Source organism: Canis lupus, chromosome 11 (genome assembly GCF_003254725.2).
Source record: "Canis lupus dingo isolate Sandy chromosome 11, ASM325472v2, whole genome shotgun sequence".
NCBI lineage: Eukaryota > Metazoa > Chordata > Mammalia > Carnivora > Canidae > Canis > Canis lupus.
Window position 1 is genome coordinate 13,012,903 of NC_064253.1, and position 20,871 is coordinate 13,033,773.

Consider the following 20,871-nt stretch of genomic DNA (forward strand, 5'->3'; position numbering starts at 1 on the left):
CAAAACAAAAGAAAAAAAAAAAAACAAAACAAAATCAGACAACAAAGGCAAAATTAGACAAGTGGGACTACTAACTAAAAAGTTCTGTATAGCAAGGGAAACAAAATAGTGAAAAAGCAAGTTAGAGAATGAAAGAAATGTATTTGCAAATCATTCATCTTGTAAGAGATTAATCTCCAAAATATATAAGGAATTCCTACAACTGAATAGCAGAAAACTAATAACCTCATTTAAAAATGTGCAAAAGACCTGAAGAAACCGTTCTTCAAAAAAAGACCTATAAATGGCCAAAAGTTCTATGAAAAATGCTCAACACCATTAACCATCAGGGAAACATAAATCACAACCACAATGAGGTTTCATCTTGCACCTCTTAAGATGGCTAACATTGGTAGGGATGTGGACAAAGTGGAATCCCACACACTTTTCATAGGTATGCAGAATGGCGCATGGAAGTTTTTCTCAAAAAATAAAAAATTCAGAACTCCCATATGACTGACCCAACAGTCCCACTTCTGTGTATTTATCTGAAGGAACACAGATTAGTGCCTTGAAGAGACATGAGCACTCCCATATTAACTGCAACACTATTCATAATAGCCAAGATGTGAAAATCACCTGAGTGTACACAACAGATAAAATGTGGTATAAGAAACATCAGAGAAAATGTGGCATGGCATATATATACAATGGGATACTATTCTGCCTCTCAAGAAAAAAAATTATGCCACAACATGATAAACCTCAAGGATACTCTGCTAAGGCATACAGGCCAGACACAGAAGGTCAAGTCCTGCACAATCCTCCTTCTAGGAGGTATTGAAAATAGGCTCACTGAAGTGGTTGCCAGGTGTTGTTGAGGGGAAAGAAGAAACGGGCAGTAGCTGGTTAACAGGCATACATTTTCAGCTAAATTTAGTTAATTCCTAGAGATCTGAAGAGCAACACTGTATGAAGAGTCAACAATACTGTACTGCACACTTAAAACTTTAAGAGGGTACATCTCCTATTAACTGTGTTTTCCACAATAAAATGTTAAAAAGTTTAAAAAAAAAGAATGTTTCAATACATTAGCATGTTTATGCAAAGCTTTGCAAAAGACTAAGTATTTAATAATAATGAATGATGAGATATGTTGTTTTTTATTCCTGTGTTGAAATACACAGCAGCAAAGAAAAAGATCACATTTTTGAAGCCTCTGTAATATGAAAAAAAAAGGTCAAGTTTTTTTCAAAAGGGATTCTTTTGAGCACTCAGTAAAATTAAATACTGCAGCAGGGGCTGATTATGCATAAATAAATAAAATATACATGGAGCTTATATAATGTAGAAGAGACAAGATAGTAAACAAACATCGAATCACAAATTCTGGTGTAATGGCGGGTAAAAGCAAAGCTGCAGATCTCAAGCATCAGCAAGTCCAAAAGCTTTTCTTAGCAAAGTTAAGGCCTTATGAGAAAGATGCAGTCACAAGAGTGGCAGGAACAGCAGTTCAGGCAGTGGGAACAGCATGTCTAAGGAGTCTAGGAGGAGCCAGAACTTAGCACAGTTTGCAAGCTAATGAGATGTTGCAGGACTGAAGCACACCCCACGAAGAGGGAGTCGCGATGTTAAAAGGTTGAATAAGGTGGCCAGGGACCTTTACATTCACAGCTTTAAAGGCTTTAGAAAGTTTTAAAAGTAAGGGATTTAGAATTGTTTCTTAGTACATGTGTTTCTAATCTGTTTTTTTTTTTTTATTTTTAAAGATTTTTTTAATTTATTTATTCATGATAGTCACACAGAGAGAGAGAGAGAGGCAGAGACACAGGCAGAGAGAGAAGCGGGCTCCATGCAGGGAGCCCGATGTGGGATTCGATCCCGGGTCTCCAGGATCGCGCCCTGGGCCAAAGGCAGGCGCCAAACCGCTGCGCCACCCAGGGATCCTCTAATCTGTTTTAAATTGATTTTAAACATGGGGCAGTTTAAGTTATTAAACAAGTATATCTTTTTTGAGTGGAGTGTTAATTAAAGAGAAGCATAACAAGTAAAGAGACTAGATAGGAGTCTCCCTAGCAGTCGAGGTAAAAAAAAAAAAAAAAAAAAAAAAAAAAGAAATGTGGTTTACACAGATCGTGACCTGTTTTGTAAAGCAGGTTGCTAAGTAGGATGCTGGATTTGAAGCTGAGGGGCAGGTGTAGCCTGACACTAACTTGGAAAGTTCGCAGAACATAGTTTTAAATCAGAAAAAATCCAAGTACAATAAAGTCTGCACTGTGTGAGTTCAATTATTGTGAAGAAACATATAAGTAACTTCCCAAATAGAGTGTTATTGGTAGTTGTCCCTGAGTGGTGGGATGATGACCGGATTTATTTCCTTCCTCGTGACCTTAAATATTCATTGAACATTTTAACAAATCTTACTGCCTAAGGGAATTTTATTGAAAATATTCAGAAGGATAATAGTCTCTGAGACTTTGGCAATAGGTGATTCCTTCCATCTCTTTTTCTCATGGTTCTCTTGACCCCCACTGCAAATGCTTTCTCTCTCCAAAGCATTACATTTTAATTAGGAAAAAAAAAAAAGCCACTTCCAATACTCTAATCGTCTATTGGCTTTTGGTGTTTGGTGTTGCAGAAGAAAATTCTGAAGCCTTGTACTTTCCTTTCTTTGGATATAACTTCCCCTTCTCCTCAGATGTGCACAGAATCATTTTCAATCTCCAAACATATGCATCATATTTCTTGACCTTTCTTCATTATTTTTTCTATAGTTATTGTTAAATCCATGCAGTATGTATATTCAGGCCTTTTAATTTTTTTAACCAATAAAATTTTCTAGTTTTTCTTTAGTACTTCAAGCCAAATGGTACATTTATTACACAGACGCACTTTCTTGATCTTTCCTATCTTTTCTCTGTATTTTATTCCCTTTTCCTTCTGTGGCTTTTGTAAGCCAGGTTGCCTTTTTACTGCATGAATTCATTTTCCTTCCCTCCTGCAAGCTATTCACTACACTCATCACTTTTTAAAATTTGCAGTCCAATTTTTATTATCCAGGGAATCTTTTGTGATTGCAGGCGATTTCTTCCTTCTAATTTATTCTCCTAAATGCATGTGCACTTTATTGACTTGTGAGGAAATGAATCAAATTAAAAGGATTATTTTTTTTTCCAAAAGTGGTTTCTCTAGATTTTCAAAGGCCCCAAATTTTTTTTCCCTCTGTGTTTGCCTATTGTGGACAAAGGCTCTCCCCATGGCCTCATTGATTGCTGTGCCTGGACCTTGCCTTTTCCACTTCAAGTTATTCTGCTCCCAAAGGGAGATGTGCATTGGGCTTCCTGTTTGCCTGGCATAGAACCTCAACCCCAGAAAGGTCCTTACATGAATGTGGGGGGCATGCTTCTCTTTGAGAGGGACTAACATTGCCAATTAGTTCTTCACACCACCTCCTTCCCACTTTGTCCTCCGGCATAAATTCCAAGTTTCTGGAGTGTGAATGGCACCTGTTTTGGTTTCCTATTGCTGCTGTAACAAATGACAGAAAAACAAGTAACCCATTTATTATCTTCATATCCTGCCTAAGATTTATTATCCCCTATCTTCTGGAGATCAGAAGTTTGGTTGGGACTGGCCTGATCCTCTGTTCTGGGCCTCACAAATCTATAATGTCAGGTAGGTTAGGTTCTTTTTTGGAGGTCTTGTAGGTCTGAGGTCCCCATTTTCTTGCTGGCTGTCAGCCAGGGTCTGCTGTCTGCTCCTAGATGCTACCTGCATTCCTTCCTATCTGGCCCATCCATCACCAAAGCCACGATGACATAATGAATTCCCCTTACCCCTCCAATCTCTCTGGCCTTTTTCCCCCTTACTTCCCTCTTTTGCTTTTAAAAGTCCATGTGATGATTAAATTGAGCCAAAAGTACACATAATCCAGAATAATCTCTTTATTTTAAAATCAAACAATTTTTAGCCTTCAATGCATCTTCAAAATATCCTTTTTTTATATAAGGTAACATAACCAACAGGAGGCAGAGGTCATAGATGCATAGTCATCCTACCACCACATGCTTCCCAGAAAACATGGAAGAGAATGAGAGAACTAAAAAGTAACATTAACATAAAATGTTAGAGAAGTCATTCATTCTTCAAGAGAAAGCAAGCATAGACTACCTACTGTTATTCTAACTTTCTATAAATAATGAAACAACTAGGATAGTCCAGGATTATGCATATAAATATGCCCTAAAAGATGAAATGCTATGCAAAGAATTCATAATCTTAAAATTCCAACAAGCTTATAAAGCAGCTAGTTGGGTATCCTTCTTTCCCTCCAGATTTTGTCTATTTATTTGAGAGAGAGAAAGTGAGTGAGAGCACAAGAAATGGGAGGGTCAGAAGGAGAAGCAGACTCCTCACTGAGCAGGGAACCTGATGCAGGGTTCAATCCCAGGACTCTGGGATCATGACCTGAGCCAAAGGCAGACACCTAACTGACTGAGCCACCTGGGCACCTCCACTTGAGTGTCTTTCACACAAAACTCTAAAGGTTACAAAAAACAAACAAACAAAAAAAAAAAACAAAAAAACCCCAACAAAACCTCTAAAGGTTAGTAAGCTATTTTGGAGAAATGGTGTTCTGGATAATCTATTTAAAATTCCAGAGGGAATTAGAAAGTACTTGTTTACTTTTAATTAACAGTCATTAAATGGAGTGTTTAGGTAAATTTGATTTTATAAAAGAAAAAGAAAAGGGTAAAGAAAAAAAAAAGAATTTATTCAGTGAAACCTTTCTGTGAGCCAAAGAAGCTAGTTAATTAAAATACATGGATTATAAAGGTTCAGTGAACAGGCTGTCAGGGTATATGTCTTAATTCACCTGTTTTATGTAGTACTTGCTTGGACAGTAAGCACAGATTTTAGAGTGCACCTTCCTAATCTGTAGTTATGTACACTCCAATGGCAATAGACAATACACACTTATCAAAAAAGGACCCACTATAGGAGATACCCACTTCTAGATATTTGCAACTAGCCTTCATACTAATATCCTTTCATATTTCACCCATCTTTTTCAGGGTGATAAAAATGAAATGGTGTTAATGAAAGCAAAGGTTCTTCTGCAACATTTTCTTTAAGATTTTATTTATTTATTCATGAGAGACACAGAGAGACAGAGAGAGAGAGAAAAAAAGAGAGAGGCAGAGATATAGGCTGAGGGAGAAGCAGGCTCCATGCAGGGAGCCTGACACAGGCCTCCATCCCGGGTCTCCAGGATCACCCCCTGGGCTGAAGGCGGCGCTAAACCTTAGCTAAGCCATCCTGGCTGTCCTGCAACGTTTTTATTTTTTTATTTATTTTTATTTTTTTAAATTTTTATTTATTTATGATAGTCACAGAGAGAGAGAGAGAGAGAGAGAGAGAGGCGCAGAGACACAGGCAGAGGGAGAAGCAGGTTCCATGCACCGGGAGCCCGACGTGGGATTCGATCCCGGGTCTCCAGGATCGCGCCCTGGGCCAAAGGCAGGCGCCAAACCGCTGCGCCACCCAGGGATCCCTGCAACATGTTTTTAAAGATGAAATTGAAAACTTCTGGAAAGGCTGGTAATGGAGGAGTGGGTTTAGAGACCATTTTCCACTGAAGCCAAATACAATTACAAATACAAAGCAAATTCTGAAAAAGCCAGAGAGTGAAAAAATACATGCTCACTCTTTAACTCAGGAACCACAAAAAACTATAAGGAATTTTAGCCACAGAGAGAATGAATTAAAGGAAATGAAACGGACACACCTAAAGCCAATACTAGGGAGAAACGTACTTCACCAGGCAGCTGGAGAAGTAGCCTGCACATTCAAAGCTCAGACTGAGTCTCAAAGACCTAGAACCCTTCTGAAGGAGGCCTGGTCAGTGCCTGGAGGAAGGCTTCTGCGTGGAAGGTAGGCAGCCCACCCAGGACCTCCAGCATGGCACTTGAGGCTGGCTGACTACCCTCGGAGCAGCTTTGTGGGAACAGAAACAGCTCAAGTCCCTTTCTCTGAAACGGAGCTGTGAAATGTGCTGTGGGCATTGGCCAAGTGATCTTCTGGGTGCAGCCATCTCTCCTTTTACTCAGCTCAAGAAGAAGTACTTGTCCAAGAGGGATTTAAAAAAAAAAATCAGAAAAAAATCAACACCTGGTTCTATCTCAGCTGTCATCAGCAGTAGGTAATTTTTTTTTAATGATGATTTGAGTTGCTCATTGTTTAGTTCATATTTCTTATGAGGCTCCTTCCCTTCTCCTTGGTGGCTGAGGGTTGGTCAGGAGGGAGGTTATGGGTGAACTGTTTGTTGTTGTTTAAATAAATAGAATAAAAAAGTCAAAACAAAAACAAGGCAAATATATTTTCAAACTAATTCCTTCCAGTCAAGAAAAATAACCATCATAACTAAAACAATAATTCAATGAAAAAAAAAAAACAAACTATATGTAAAAGGAGGTGGAGGGAAGTCTGAATGTGCCAATTCTTTAATTTACAAAGAAAAGGGTCACTTGTCAGGGATTTCTGGTTTCCCATCCAGCAGGAAAGGAGCTCAGATGTTGCTACTCTATTCTAACAACTAGCAGAAATGTTTATAAATAGATATATCAAAAATGCTTCTTAGATGCATGAGAGAAGGTAAATCACAGGGCAAACTACCACCACAGAGTGGGAAGACAGAAAGGAGGATATAGAAAATCCCAAATTGGAGTAGAAACTTTCAAGGAAAACAATACCAGAGAAGGGAAATGTGACATGTAATTGATGAATTGCTGGAGCTTCAGTATGGACAAGCCTTAGTGATAAAAACTCCAGGGGAACCAGTTATGGAGGATCCCCCACTTTTTAAAGTTCTAACTCTGGGAAATCTACCAGATTGTCATGGTGAATGTCAGAGAAAATCCAGTTATGCTTTTGGCAGGAGGGCAGAAAAAGGATGCATGTTGAAATATGCCAGAGCACTCTGTTACCTCAACAGAATTTATCCTACCAGAGTGTCAACAACCTGGAGGAAGGAAAATATCCAAACCAGCCCCCACTGGCTGTCTGGTTCCACCTAACTGGGAGTGCAGAAGGAAATGAAAAGCAAAGGTGAGGAGCATGGTCCAGGAAACAAAAACAGTTAGGAGCATGGTTTTGCCGGGAAATGAAAACCTAATCCCAGAACTACAGAAAGCATCCTCTTCCCCATACCTTCTCACTACATTACTAATGTAGTTCCTTTTCACTAGTACCTCATGTCTACTTCTCACAAAAAAATTACAAGTCATACCAAAAGGCAAAAACACAGTTTGAAGAGACTATAAAAGCATCAGAACCAGAGACAGATACTACAGGTATGTTGGCATTATCAAGGAACTTTTTAAAATTGTGATTAATATACAAATGGCTTTAATGGAACAAGTAGAAAAGATGTAAGAACAGATGGATAATATAAAGAGAAAAATGGAAATTCAAAAAAACCTGCTAGCAATCAAAATTAGTAGAACTTTGAGTGGGCTCATAGCAGACTAGACACAGTTGAGGAATGACTCTCTGAGCTTGAGTATATAATGGAGAACTTCAAATCTGAAAAGAGGAAAAACTGGAAAATATAGACACAGGGATTAAAAGTAAGTATAGACACATGCTAACACTAATTAAGATCATTAATTTTATATGTCAACTTGACTGAATAAAAGGATGCCTAGATAGTTGGCAAAACATTTCTGTGAGTGTCTGGGACATTGTTTATAGAAAAGATGAGCATTTGAACTGGTGAACTGAGTAAAGCAGATGGCTCCCCACAATGTGGGCAGGTATCATCCAACCTATTGAGGGCCTGAATAGAATAAAAAGGTAGAGGGAGGAAAGGTTAATTCATCAGCTCTCTGCTTGAGCTGAGACATCCATCTTCTTCTGCTTTCATGGTTCTTAGTCCCTTATCTCAGACTCAATTACACCACTGGCTTCCTTGGGTATCTCACTTCTAGACAGCAGATCATGAGATTTCTCAAATTCCATAATCATCATGTGAGCCTGTCCCTAGAGTAAAACTTCTCATCCATCTATCCATTCATCTCCTATTCTGTGTTCCCAGAGAAAACTCTAATACACTAAATGAAAAGAAAGCAGGAGTAATTGTACTATTTCAGAACAGATTTCAGAACTTTCAAGGAAAGTTATCAGGGATACAAGGATAAATATGACATTCCATAATGATAAAGGAGTCAATATTCAAAGAAAGCACAACAGTCATTAAAGCATATGCACCCAATATCAGAGCAACAAAATTCCAAGGAAAAATAAATGAATCTACTCTTTTGATTCCGTATTTTAACACTCCTCTATCAGAAATGGACAAACCAGTCAGACAGAATATTAGTAAGAACACAGTTGAATTTAAAGCACCATCAATCAGATGGATATAATTTACTTCTATAGATTACTTCAGCAACAGCAGAATATGCATTTTTCTTAAGCTGTTACGGAACATCCCCCAACACAGACCATATACTGGACCATACAACATATCCTAATAAATTTAAAGGCATAGAAATCATCAAATGTCTGTCCTCAGACCACAGTAGGATTAAATTAGAAATCAATAATGGAGGGGTGCTTTGGTGGTTCAGTTAGTTGAATGTTTGTCTTCAGCTCCAGTCATGATCTCAGTGTCTTGGGATTGAGTCCTGTGTTGGGCTCTCTGTTCAGTGATGAGTCTGCTCCCTCTCCCTCTGTGCACTCTCTCTCTCCCTTTTTCTCTTTCTTGCAAATAAATAAATAAAATATTTTTAAAAAAATCAATGGAAAGATAGTTGGAAAATCCTAAATGTTTCAAAATTTAACAATACACTTCTGAATAACACATAGTCCATGAAGAATTCTCAAGAGAAATTTTAAAAATATTTTGAACTAAATGGAAATAAAATAGAACTTAACAAAAATTGCTGAGATGGAGTGAAAACAGTATTAGAGGAAAATTTATAAATTTTATAAATAAAATTTAATATATAAATATTTTTAAAATTCAATATTTGTATATTAAATGAAAATATTAGGAAAGAAGAAATGTCTAAAATTAATAATCTAAGCTTCCATTGGAGGAAAATAAAAGAAGCACAAATTAAATGCAAACTAAAGAAAAAATAGTGAGACAGAATTTAATGAAATTGAAAATTGCAAACCAAGAGAGAAAAACCAATGAAACCAAAGCTGGTTCTCTGAAAAGATCAATACAATTAATAGCCCTATAACCAGACTAAGACAAAAAGAACTGACATAAATTTCTAAAATCAGAAAGAAGGGACATCACTACAGATCCACGGAGATTAATAAGGTAATAAAGAAATACTATGGACAACTGTATGCCCACAAATTTGGTAACATAAACAAAATGGACCAATTCCTTGAATGCAAAAAAACTTATGAGAAGAAACAGACAATCTGAATAGGCCTATATCTATTTTTTCAAGTGAATTATAGCTATCCTCTACAATCTCTCTTAGAAGACAGAAGCATAAGGAATGCTTCATAACTCATTCTATGAGACCAGCATTATCCTAGTACAAAATCCAACAAGCATTACAAGACAAAAACAAAAAGCTACAGACCACTCTCTTGAACATAAATGTAAAAATCTCTAACAAAAAAAAATTGTAAATTGAATCCAACAACAAATAAAAGACAATTACACACCACAATCAAGAAGGATTTATCCTAGGTATGCAAGGCTGCTTTTACACTACAAAATCAGTTAACATAATCCAACTCATCAACAGGCTGAAGAAGAAAAGAAAACCACATGATCCTATCAATACATGCAGAAAAGTCATTTGACAAAATCAAACACCCATTCATGATAAAAACTCTCTGTGAACAAGGATTAGAAGGGAATTCCTTCAACTTGATACAGAGCAAAATAACCTACAGCTAGCACTGTACTTAATGATGAAAAACTCAAAGCTCTCCTGCTAATATCAGTAACAAAGTGAGGATGTTCCCTCTCAGCACTGCTTTTCAACCTTGTACTGTAAGTCCTGGCTCATTTAGTAAGACAAGAAGAGTGTACAAAAGGTATACATACTGGAAAAAAAATAAAACTGTCTTTAGTAGTATATGACTAAGTATAGTCTATGTAGAGAAACTGAAAAGAATCAATATGATATCTCCTGTAACTATTAAGTTACTATGGCAAGATTGTAAGCTACAAGGTTAATATACAGAAGTCAATTGCTTTCCTATATAACACAATGAACAAATGGAATTTGATGTTAAAAATACATTACCATTAATTTAGCAACCCCCCAAATGAAGTACTTAGGTATACATACAACAAAATATGTCTAAGACATCTATGAGGACGATGCAGATGAAAAATGTCAAAGAAGAACTACATAGAAAGACATTCCATGTTCATGTATAGACTCAATATGGTCAAAGTAGTTGGTTCTTTCCCACTAGATTTGAAGATTCAACTCAATCCCAATCAAAACCCTATCAAGCTATTTTGTGGATAATGACAAACTAATTCTAAAGTTTCTAGGTAGAGGCATAAGACCCACGAGAGTGAACACAATATTGAAGGAGAAGCACAAGATTGGAGGACTGACACTACCTTACTTCAAGACTTAGTATAAAGTGACATTGTCTTGGTTGTATAGCTCTACAGTTAGTCTTGAAGTAGTTTACTTTCTCATACAATTTTTCATTTTCACTTATTTTTTTATTGTGTCTTTTACTCACCTCTTGCACTCCAGTGTGTACTGGTGAAAGAAGGGAAAAACAAATCAATGAAGAGAATCGAGAGCCTAGAAGTAGACCCACATAAATAATAGTCAATTTTTCTTTAAGAAAGGAGCAAATGCAATGCAATGGGGCAAAGGCAGACTCTTCAACAAACAGTGGTGGGCCAAATGGACATACATGTGCAAAGAAATGAATCCATACACAGACCTTACACCATTTACAAAAAATGACTCAAAATGCATCAGGCACCTCTACATAAAATGAAAAAACCATAAAACTCCTGGGAGCTACCATAGAAGAAGATCTTGGCGGCCTTGGGGATGGCTATAACTTTCTAGACACAACACCAAAGGCACAATCCATGAAAGAAATGTCTAATAATACAGATTTCATCAAAAACTTCTGCTCCATTAAATATGGTATCAAGAGAATGTGAAGAGAGGCTATAGAATGACAGAAAATATCTTTAGAGGCATATATGATAAAGGATTGTTATACAAAATATACGAAGATTCTTAAAACTCAACAACAAAAACAAAAATTTAAAAAGGAGGCAAAAGACCTGAACAGACACCAAAGAAGATATACAGATGCCAAATGAACATATGAAAATATTTTTTTCATCATATGTTGTTAGGAAATTACAAATTTCAAAAACAATGAGATACCACTCTACATACCTGTTAAACTGGCCAAAATCCAAAACAATGACAACACCCAATGCTGGCAAGGATAGGGAGCAATAGAGACTCTCATTCATTCCTGGTTGGACTGCAAAATTGTACAGCCACTCTGGAAGACTGTGAAACCATTTTGGTGGTTTCTTAGAACACTAGGCACACGTTTACCATATGATTTAGTAGTAACACTCTTTGGAATTTACCCAAATGAACTGAAACCTTACATCCACACAAAAACCTGCCCTCACGTATTTACAGCAGTGTTATTCTTAATTGCCAAAACCTGGAAGCAACCAGGATGTCCTTCAGGAGGTAAATGGGTAAATAAACTAAGATACATCCAGACAATAGTGTATTTTTCAGTGCTAAAGAGAAATGAGCTATCAAGCTATGAAAAGACGTGGAGGAAACTTAAATGCTTATTACTGTGTGAAGAGAACCAACCGGAAAAGCTTTTCAAGGTGTATGATCACAACTCTATGACATTCTGGAAAAGGCAAAAGTTCGGAGACAGTAGAGTTCACTGGTTAGCAGAAGAATAAAAAAATCATTCAGTGTGTTACTACGATAATTGATACATTTGTCAAAACTCCTAAGATGTACAATATCGAGAGTCCCATACAAACTACTACAGACTTTGGGTGGTAATTACATGCCAGTGTAGGTTCACTGACTGTAACAAATGTACCAGTCTGGTGAGGGATGCTGGTAATCGGGAAGGTTGTATGTATATAAGGAGAGGGAGTAGAGAGAACTCTCTGTACTTCCTTTCAAGTTTGAGATAAAGCTAAAATTGCTCTAAAAAGAGTTTAATTAGAAAATTAACTGCCATTATTTCACTACTTAGAGCATTAACTGTACAAAGATGGTGTTCATTTTTTAAAGACATAAATAAAACAATACAATTAAAGAGTGGCTAGGGTGGAGAGAGAAAAATGTCAATGTGTCACAGAAAATTATGAGAAAAAAAGAAATCAATCAAAAAGTATCCCCCAAAAAGAAAACAAAATAAAAATTTATAAGCATATTATATAATATGAGTGACCTTAAATATTTGAAAGAAAAACCAAAGATACTTGATTGAATTCCAGAATCCAAGTATGGTTCATGCTGTTATATTTACATTTAGAAGGAAGTAACTCAGAAAATGGGTAAAATGCATTAGGAAAATGCAAAGAAATATAAAACCAAGGGTCACCATATTAATAACAGATCCAACGAAAATCAAAATAAAAACCATTCAAAGGGATAATTTTTTGAAGTACAGTTGACAAACGATATCCTATTAGTTTTACATGTACGTCCCAGTCATTCAATATTTTTTTACATATGAAATCATCTCCACAAGAAGTCTAGTTACGATCTGTCGCCATACAAAGTTATCACAATATAATTGACTGTATTCCCTATGCTGTACATTACATTCCCATGACTTACTTTTCATTTATTTATTTTTTAAAAAAGATTCTATTTATTTATTCATGAGAGACAGAGAGAGAGAGAGAGAGAGAAAGAGAGAGAGAGAGAGAGGCAGAGACATAGAGTGAGAAGCAGGCTCCCCCGGGGGAGCTCAATGGGGGACTCATCCCCAGACCCAGAATCTCGCCCTGAGCGGAAGGGCTCAGGCGCTGCCCAGGCAGACGCCTGGACTTACTTTTTAACAGAAAATTTGTTACTCCCAGTGCCATTCACCTATTTCACCGAGCCCATACAAGCTCCCCCATCTGGTAACTATGGTTTCTTGTATCTGTGAGTCTGTTTCTGTTTTTATTCCTCGGCTGTTTTTTAGAGCCCACATGTAAGTGAAATCATACAGTATTTGTCTTCATCTCTCAGATTTAATTCATTTAGCAGGATGCCCTCTAGGTCCATCCAAGTTGTCATAAATACTAAGATTTCATTCTTTTTTATGATTGATATTCCACATAATACACATACACAGTATATACATAGCACAACTTCTTTATCCATTCATTCACCAACAGACACTCGTTGCCTCAGGATCTTGTCTACTGAAAATAAAGCTACAAGGGACATACAGTTGCAAAAAGGTGTTCATATTAGTGTTTTCATTTGCTTGATAAACATCCTAAAGTAGAATCAGTGGATATAATAGTGCTACTTTTAATTTTTTGAGAAGCCTCCATACTGGTTTTCCATAGTGGCTACACCAAATTACATGCCCACCAGAAGCACAGGAGGGTTCCTCTTACTCCATAGTCTCACCAACACTAGTTATTAAGAAAAATAGCAAATTTAACAGGTAGGAGGTGATATCTCATTGTGGTTTTAATTTGCATTTCTCTGATAATTACGAATATTTAGCATCCTTCATGTCCCTGTTGGCCATCTGTATTGTGTTCTTTGGAAAAATGTCTATTCGGGACCTCTGCCTATCTTTTATTTTTTTTATTTTTATTTTTTTTAAATTTTATTTATTTATGATAGTCACATAGAGAGAGAGAGAGAGAGAGGCAGAGACACAGGCAGAGGGAGAAGCAGGCTCCATGCACCGGGAGCCCGATGTGGGATTCGATCCCGGGTCTCCAGGATTGCGCCCTGGGCCAAAGGCAGGCGCCAAACCGCTGCGCCACCCAGGGATCCCTGCCTATCTTTTAAATTGTTTTTTTTTAAAGACATTAAGTCATGGGGCACCTGGGTGGCTCACTTGATTGAGCGTCAGACTCTTGGTTTTGGCTCAGGTCATGATTTCTGCTCATAATCGCTAGCCCCCTGTTGGGCTCAGCACTGGGTTTAAGCTTTCTTGGGATTCTCTCTTTCCTTTCCCTCTGAATAGCAAAGATGTGAGACTCTGTTTAGCAAGGAATGCTTTGAGATGTAATCATTTCGGTATGGATGTCTTCTGCATTTTTTTTTTCTTTCTTTTCACACGTAGGCATATTCTAAACCCACACATGAGACTTGATCCTGTCAAACAATGTTGATTACTGGTCCCAAGTGACTTCAGCTGTGGCTATGAGCTGACTTTGTAAATATGCTCAGATATGCTTGCTAAAAAGAAAATGTCAACATTCAAACAAGATCACTTTGTTACCAAGGCCTAAGAGCACATGACTACCCAAAAAAGGCTGAATTACAGGAGAACAAAGATGAAGAACAGCTCACTGCTTTGTCAAAAGAAAACTAAAACTAAATATTGGCAAAAATACTATGGTTTGTTTTTAACATAGATTACCTTTATTTGTTAAACAAGAAAATCATATTGTACCCTGAACATTGATTCTTGGCTTAAAACAAGAGTTAAAAAAAAGAATTAGCCAACCCAAATTTTTGGTTTTTCTTTTAGGAGGCCCCAGGAGACCCTTGATGTAGCTCACCATTCTCTCCCACCCAGGTCTGAACAGTTTTAGAAGAAACTCAAGTGGCACATGGGATCAAATTCAAGGACGTGGCTTCATTCAAGCTTTCTAGGTAAGTAGTGTTGAGAACACAGAATGTGGCCAATGTATCTCCCCATGTAGACCCAGGCAAGTGTGGGAGACATCCCCCAGAGGATGAGCACTGGATCTTGTACTTGGACATAACACACCCCACTTAGTTTTCCTCCTTCTCCTGATCTCCACTGTTGCTCCTTCCTTTTGTCTGCACTTCTAAATGTTGGAGTGACCAGGGATTAGTCCTTGGGCCACATTTATTTTTCTGACAACATTCACATTCCAGGATGATCTCAGGCAGGCCTGTGACTTTGAATTCCACTTCTGAGCTGATGTCAGGTTTGGGCTTCTCCTCTGAGCACCAAACCACATCTCTAATCCCCTGATTACTCTCTGCACCAGATGTCTAACAAGCTTCTTAAACTCAGCTTATCTAAAACTAAACTCAGAATTTTTACTGCCGGCCCCATCCCAAACATGTCTGACCTCAGTCTTTCCACCTCACTTAATTGCAAATTCATCCTTTAGTTACTCACTTCAAAATCTTTGACGTGCATCTCCATCCTTAATGCTTATCTTTCCTCACACTGTGCATCACCTGTTGGCAAAACTTGCCTACTTCAAATATGCTCAGTAGCCCTTTCCTCCTCACCACCTTCCCTGCTCGCACCATCACATCACTTCTCGACTTTTGCAATGACCTCTTCTTGTCACAACCTCCTCCTTCCTCAGATGAGTCTTAGGACAGGAGACCAGTGATTTCATTAGAACACAAGTCAAATTAGGTGAATTCTGGGCTCCAGCCGATTATTGCCAATAATCGGAATTATTGCAGGAATTCTCTGCTTTAGCCCCTGTGACTCCCTTCTAAAATTCTGGCCCCCAACCCTTGATATTTCTTCTCTCTGCTCCACAGTTTTTCCTCCAACACTTGCCACTTTATTTGTTGTATTAATTTTTTAATCTTAATTGCAAGAGAGTTAACCTACAGTGTTCTATTAGTTCCAGGGGTATGATAGAATGATTCAACAATGCTAGACATGGCTCAGGGCTCATCATGGTAACACTTGCCACTTTAAAAGCACTTCTGTTTCTTATGTTTATTTTCTGTACCTCCTATTAGAGTAGGGGTTCTTTGTCTATTTTATTCATATTTGCCTATTTTATTTGCTTCGATTCCAGTGGCTAGAAAGCCATCTGACATTCATAAGCTCTTGATACTATCTGTTGAATGAACGAATGGTTGGCTCATGTCTAAGAGGAAGAAGGGGGGAATTGAGCCCAACATGCTCAGGTGTTTGGCCCAAATTCACCATCTTGCCAGAACTGCCCTTCCCTAAAGCAGAGTGAGGAAAGGAGCAAAAGGGAGTCCACCTGTGTTGGGATGCACGGAGCACCAAGAACACAGGAGGAGGCATGAGTAATAGGGACTAAGGTGCTCTCAAAGCATATGCTTGGTTTTCATATTCTCAGTGAAAACCCAAGGTAATACTGCAGTTACAATCCCAGGGAATCTAAAACTGAGGTCTTCCTACTATAGTCTGAGAGTCCAGTATGGCCTGCAAAGGGTTTTCTGTACCACTCTTGACTCAAGAATTTCCTTTCAATTTTGCAAAGATTACAAGGAAGAGCAGGAGGGCAGCCGCCTAATCAAATACATCAACTCCCAAGCAAGAGAACATTTGAGTTTCACTATGTTTAATTCTCTATGTGTGATCTCATCTGTGCCATCAGTGCTACACTCAGAAATCCCCCCCCGCAATACACACACACACACACACACACACACACACACACACATACACTATCATCTTTAGGAAGCACTGGATGACTCTGAAATTCAAACATTCTGCATTTACCCCCATCTCAGTGGGAAAACCAGCGCTTCCTCCTGACACATTCTGGGGCCCTGAGTGAAGAGCAGCAGGGTTGAGTCTGTCCTTAGCTTTTTCTTCCAGCCAGAGCCATCAGGTGCTCTCTGTAAGGGCACTTTGAAGAAGAGGCTGACACTGCAGTGCATTTGGGAAATGGTGTCTGAGAGACAATAAAAGGGGCCTTGGCTGAAAGTATATTAAGGGATCACAGGAGTACATCTTGACTGCATGCTCTGATCTTTTGATTCAAAGACACACATCTTCTCATCTCCCAAGGGGCAAGGCCAACCTAACACAGAATATAGACGAAGCCTCACAAACAGGGTTGCCAACTGCATGTCACAGATAATTAGTGAGAACACGGCGAGAGGTGCCCTCAGTGCAGAAGAAAAGCGGATTAGGGAGGAAACTCAAGGTGTGTGTGTGTGTGTGGAGGCACCAGCCTAGATGTGCAAGGCAAACAAGCACCGAGGTGGCACTGGAGCGGCTCACTGTTTACCTGGGGCTACGCTGAGGAGCAGGGAGAGAGTAGGCTGGCACTTCCTGGTGACTTTGCTGAGCTACTACTTTGCTTATTTCCCTTACATCCTTTTTCCCAGAGTAGCAGGAGGCTGGTGTGAGTGGGTGCGAGCAGAGAAGGCCAGGTGTAATCATTCAAATAGCAGATTCTGGCTTCATGTGTGGTTAAGAGTGGAACCAGCACAGTCCCATTTTATATTCATTTTATTTGTATAATGCACTTCTGTACATTGTATACAATGTATGCAAGTACATTGTATTTGTGCAAATGTATATATACACTTTATTTGTGTCACTTCCCAATAAGACTTGAGGATAATTATCAAAGGTATGCCTACCATAAAATATAAGTATTTGAAGTTGTGAGATGAGAAAGTAAACAGATTTGGACATCTGTGGCCTACAAACAGGTGTTGTCATCAACTTTCACATTTCTTTCACTTTGCCATCAGCCAACTCTTTTCTCCTGGTAAAGTGACAAGGGTCTCGCAACTCATCAGTCCCTGTGAGCCATCAACGAACCTCCATAAAACAGTCTTCTTATTCCTTCCTATAAGCCAATTGCCCAGGAAACTTGTGGAACAGATCCCCTAAGCTTTCTGATTCAAGATGCTTCTCTGAATTTGATGTTGTTTTTGCCACTGAAATTTTCGAGACACGGAGCAAATGGAACATTGTTCTGTCTTATCACTGATCACCAATTAATAAATAGAGAAATGGTCAGAGAGCAAAACTAACAGAGCTGATGAGCTGCCTTTTCCCCCCATATTTTTCTAATTCTTTTTAAACTTACTTGCTTACCAGAGATACTGCGAGTTTTTTTTTTTTTTTTCAAAATTTTACTCACTTCTATCATTCCACTGCAATTTAATTGGGCTGTTTCTCCACCTTCCACATCCTATTCACTCACTCCACAGGCTCCTGCCTCCTCTTCTGCAGAAATGAAGATGGGTGAAGGTTTCTTTGAAGTCATTTCAGCTCCCATGAGAGTACATGCTACATCGTTATAAAAAAAAAAAATACTGTAGTACAACTACAGACATAGCCAAGCATGCTTACCACAACTCCAAGGGCTTCCAGCCTTATCTGGGTTCTTTAAAATTATGTTCCCTTTAATGAATAGATGACACCAGCAGGATAGATGCCAATAACCCTGATATTTAACTATACTCTTCAGTTGCAAAAGCCATTATCCAAGGATTCTTTCTGGGGGCATTTTTTCTTAATGGGATGCCCTGCCATGGTAGGAACCATGCTGTCTTGCCTGTCCGCAGACCTCCAGACTAATATATACCAGAGCTTATTCAGCAAATCCATTTTGATATCAAAATGCATCTCCAATCTCAACATGTTTGAGAATGAATCAAAATGTCTTCACTACATGGTGCTCATTTCAATGACTCTATCCCAATGAATCACACTTCCAGCCATGCAACTGCACAAGCTCCCCAAACAGGCATGTGTGAGAACATTTCAAATCTTAACCCTCCACTCAATTCCATCACCAATCGTCTTTATTGTACATCTGAAATTGTTCTTAGGCATAACATTTTCCCTTTAATGCCACATGAACCTTGTCTGTAATTCAGCCATTTCTAACATTTGTTCCAGTGTACACCCCTTCTACTTTTTACAAAGAAGCTGGGATTTTCATTTAACAATGCAACTCTGATCAGAGTATCCACACTTTATTTGCATGGAATGCACATAACCCTGCAGTGATTTTCCTTTGCTTTTATGATCAAGGCCAAAATCCTCAACACACTAGTAACGGCTCCTACATGGCTCTGTCTCATCATCAGCCATACTCATCTTTCCCTTCCTCCCATTCTTCTAACACTCCACTCTCATTCTGCCACAGGACCTTTGCACATGCTGTGGTCTTGCTGAGTAACTAGCACTCTCATATTCCACTTCTCAGCTAAGTGTCCCTTTATCAATGAAGCCTTCTCTAGGCTCTCAGGCTACATCACATGAATTTCTTATACTCTCCTCTTTTTTTTCCCCCTTAGATCAATGACCTGAGAGTTTGTAATTTCATTTTCATATCAACAGTGTGATTTCTAAATTACTATTTTTCTCTCCCATGAAACTGTCAACTCCACAAGCGCAAGAGCTGTTAAGTTCAGGAACCACTCTACCCGAGTGTCAGAGTCAGATATGAGCCATCAGCAGGTTGACTGAATAATTAACAATTTTAAGACACAAATTTATGGGCTTTGCCTTAGACTTACAGAAGAAGAGTCTATAGATTAGGTTTCTAGACTCCCTCTTTTAAAAAAGTATCTCAGTGTGATTTTGATTTACCCATGGCTGGGAACCAGCTCCCTGGACATCAACTGGGTGTCCTACAATTAATCCAATTCCACAGATTCAAAGGCTCAGTCCCACGAGACTGTCCTCACTTTGGAAGACAGTCTCAAGTAATGGGACCCCAGGGTAACCACACTTCTGTCCAACTTGGCTACAAAACCAGGGTGTCCTATAACCACCAACCACCAACCCCCACCTTGAGGTTTTATAAGTTACTGAAACAGTTCAAAAAACTCAAGGAAATATTTACTATAGCTAATTTATTATAAAAAATACCGATGAATAGACAAATGAAGAAGTACATGGTATAAGGTCTGGAAATGTCCCAAGCACAGGAACTTCTGTTCTTGCAAGGTTGGGGTATACCACTCTTCTGGCACATGGAAGTATTCACCAAAAGCACAAATTCTCTGAAGCCTCCAGTTTAGGGATTTTTATGGAGGCTTCATCATATAGGTATGATCAATTATTTTTTTTAAAGATTTTTATTTATTTATTCATGAAAGATATAGAAAGAGAGAGAGAAGCAGAGACACAGGCAGAAGGAGAAGCAGGCTCCATGCAGGAGGCTCCATGCAGGAAGCCCCATGCAGGGCTCGATCCCGGGACTCCAGGATCACGCCCTGGGCTGAAGGCAGGCGCTAAACTGCTGAGCCACCCAGGGATCCCCAGTATGATCAATTATTAACTCCATCTCATGGCACTCTCCCCTCCTGGGGTTGAAAGTTTCAAGCTTCTAGTCATGGCTTATTCTTTCTGGTGACCCACCTTCACCCTGAAGCTACCCAGGAGCCCACCAGGAGTCACCTCATTAGAACACAAGATGATCCTATCATTCAAAAAATTCTAAGAGATTTAGGAACTCTGTGAATGACCCTCCTATCACCTCTATTACTCAGGTAATTCTTTTTAGAAGCTCTGTGTAAGGAACTGGGGACAGAGACCAAATATAGTTCTCATGTCACAACTGTCTTAGAAAACATCCCCATAACGCAGGAACTTTTCCTACAACTTCAAGAGGTGATCATCTTAACTCTGATTAAGCATTTTCAATGTGTGTGAGGGATTGGTGCTAGTCAAGAGTCACAGCTTAAAAAGCTGTCTATTTCATTTTAGAAGAGCACTCCCCTGTAGAATTTGAATTCCAATATATGTAGGTGTGTGATATTGAAGAATCTATGTAACCTTTCTGAGGCTTGGTTTTCTCACTTGAAATTGTGCTTATTTTAAAGCATCACTGAATCACTGAACAAAAACTCCACATATAAGTACTATGAGAAAAATATGCTGTATTAATCCAAGACATTCATGTTAAGAAAAAAAATGCTAAGATACAAACTTTAGGCATCTTTAAGAAACATTTGAGTT

The 20,871-nt window shown here is 38.5% G+C and overlaps 1 long non-coding RNA gene across 5 annotated transcripts in view; it reads left to right on the top strand.

The window, feature by feature from the left end:
- Positions 1-20,871, top strand: part of LOC112650297 (uncharacterized) — a 104,395-nt gene that overhangs the window by 22,392 nt on the left and 61,132 nt on the right. For all 5 annotated transcript variants that reach the window (XR_007413932.1, XR_007413931.1, XR_003130087.3 and 2 more), the window contains one exon: positions 14,710-14,834. This is a non-coding gene — a long non-coding RNA (uncharacterized LOC112650297). The remainder of the gene's footprint in view (positions 1-14,709; positions 14,835-20,871) is intronic.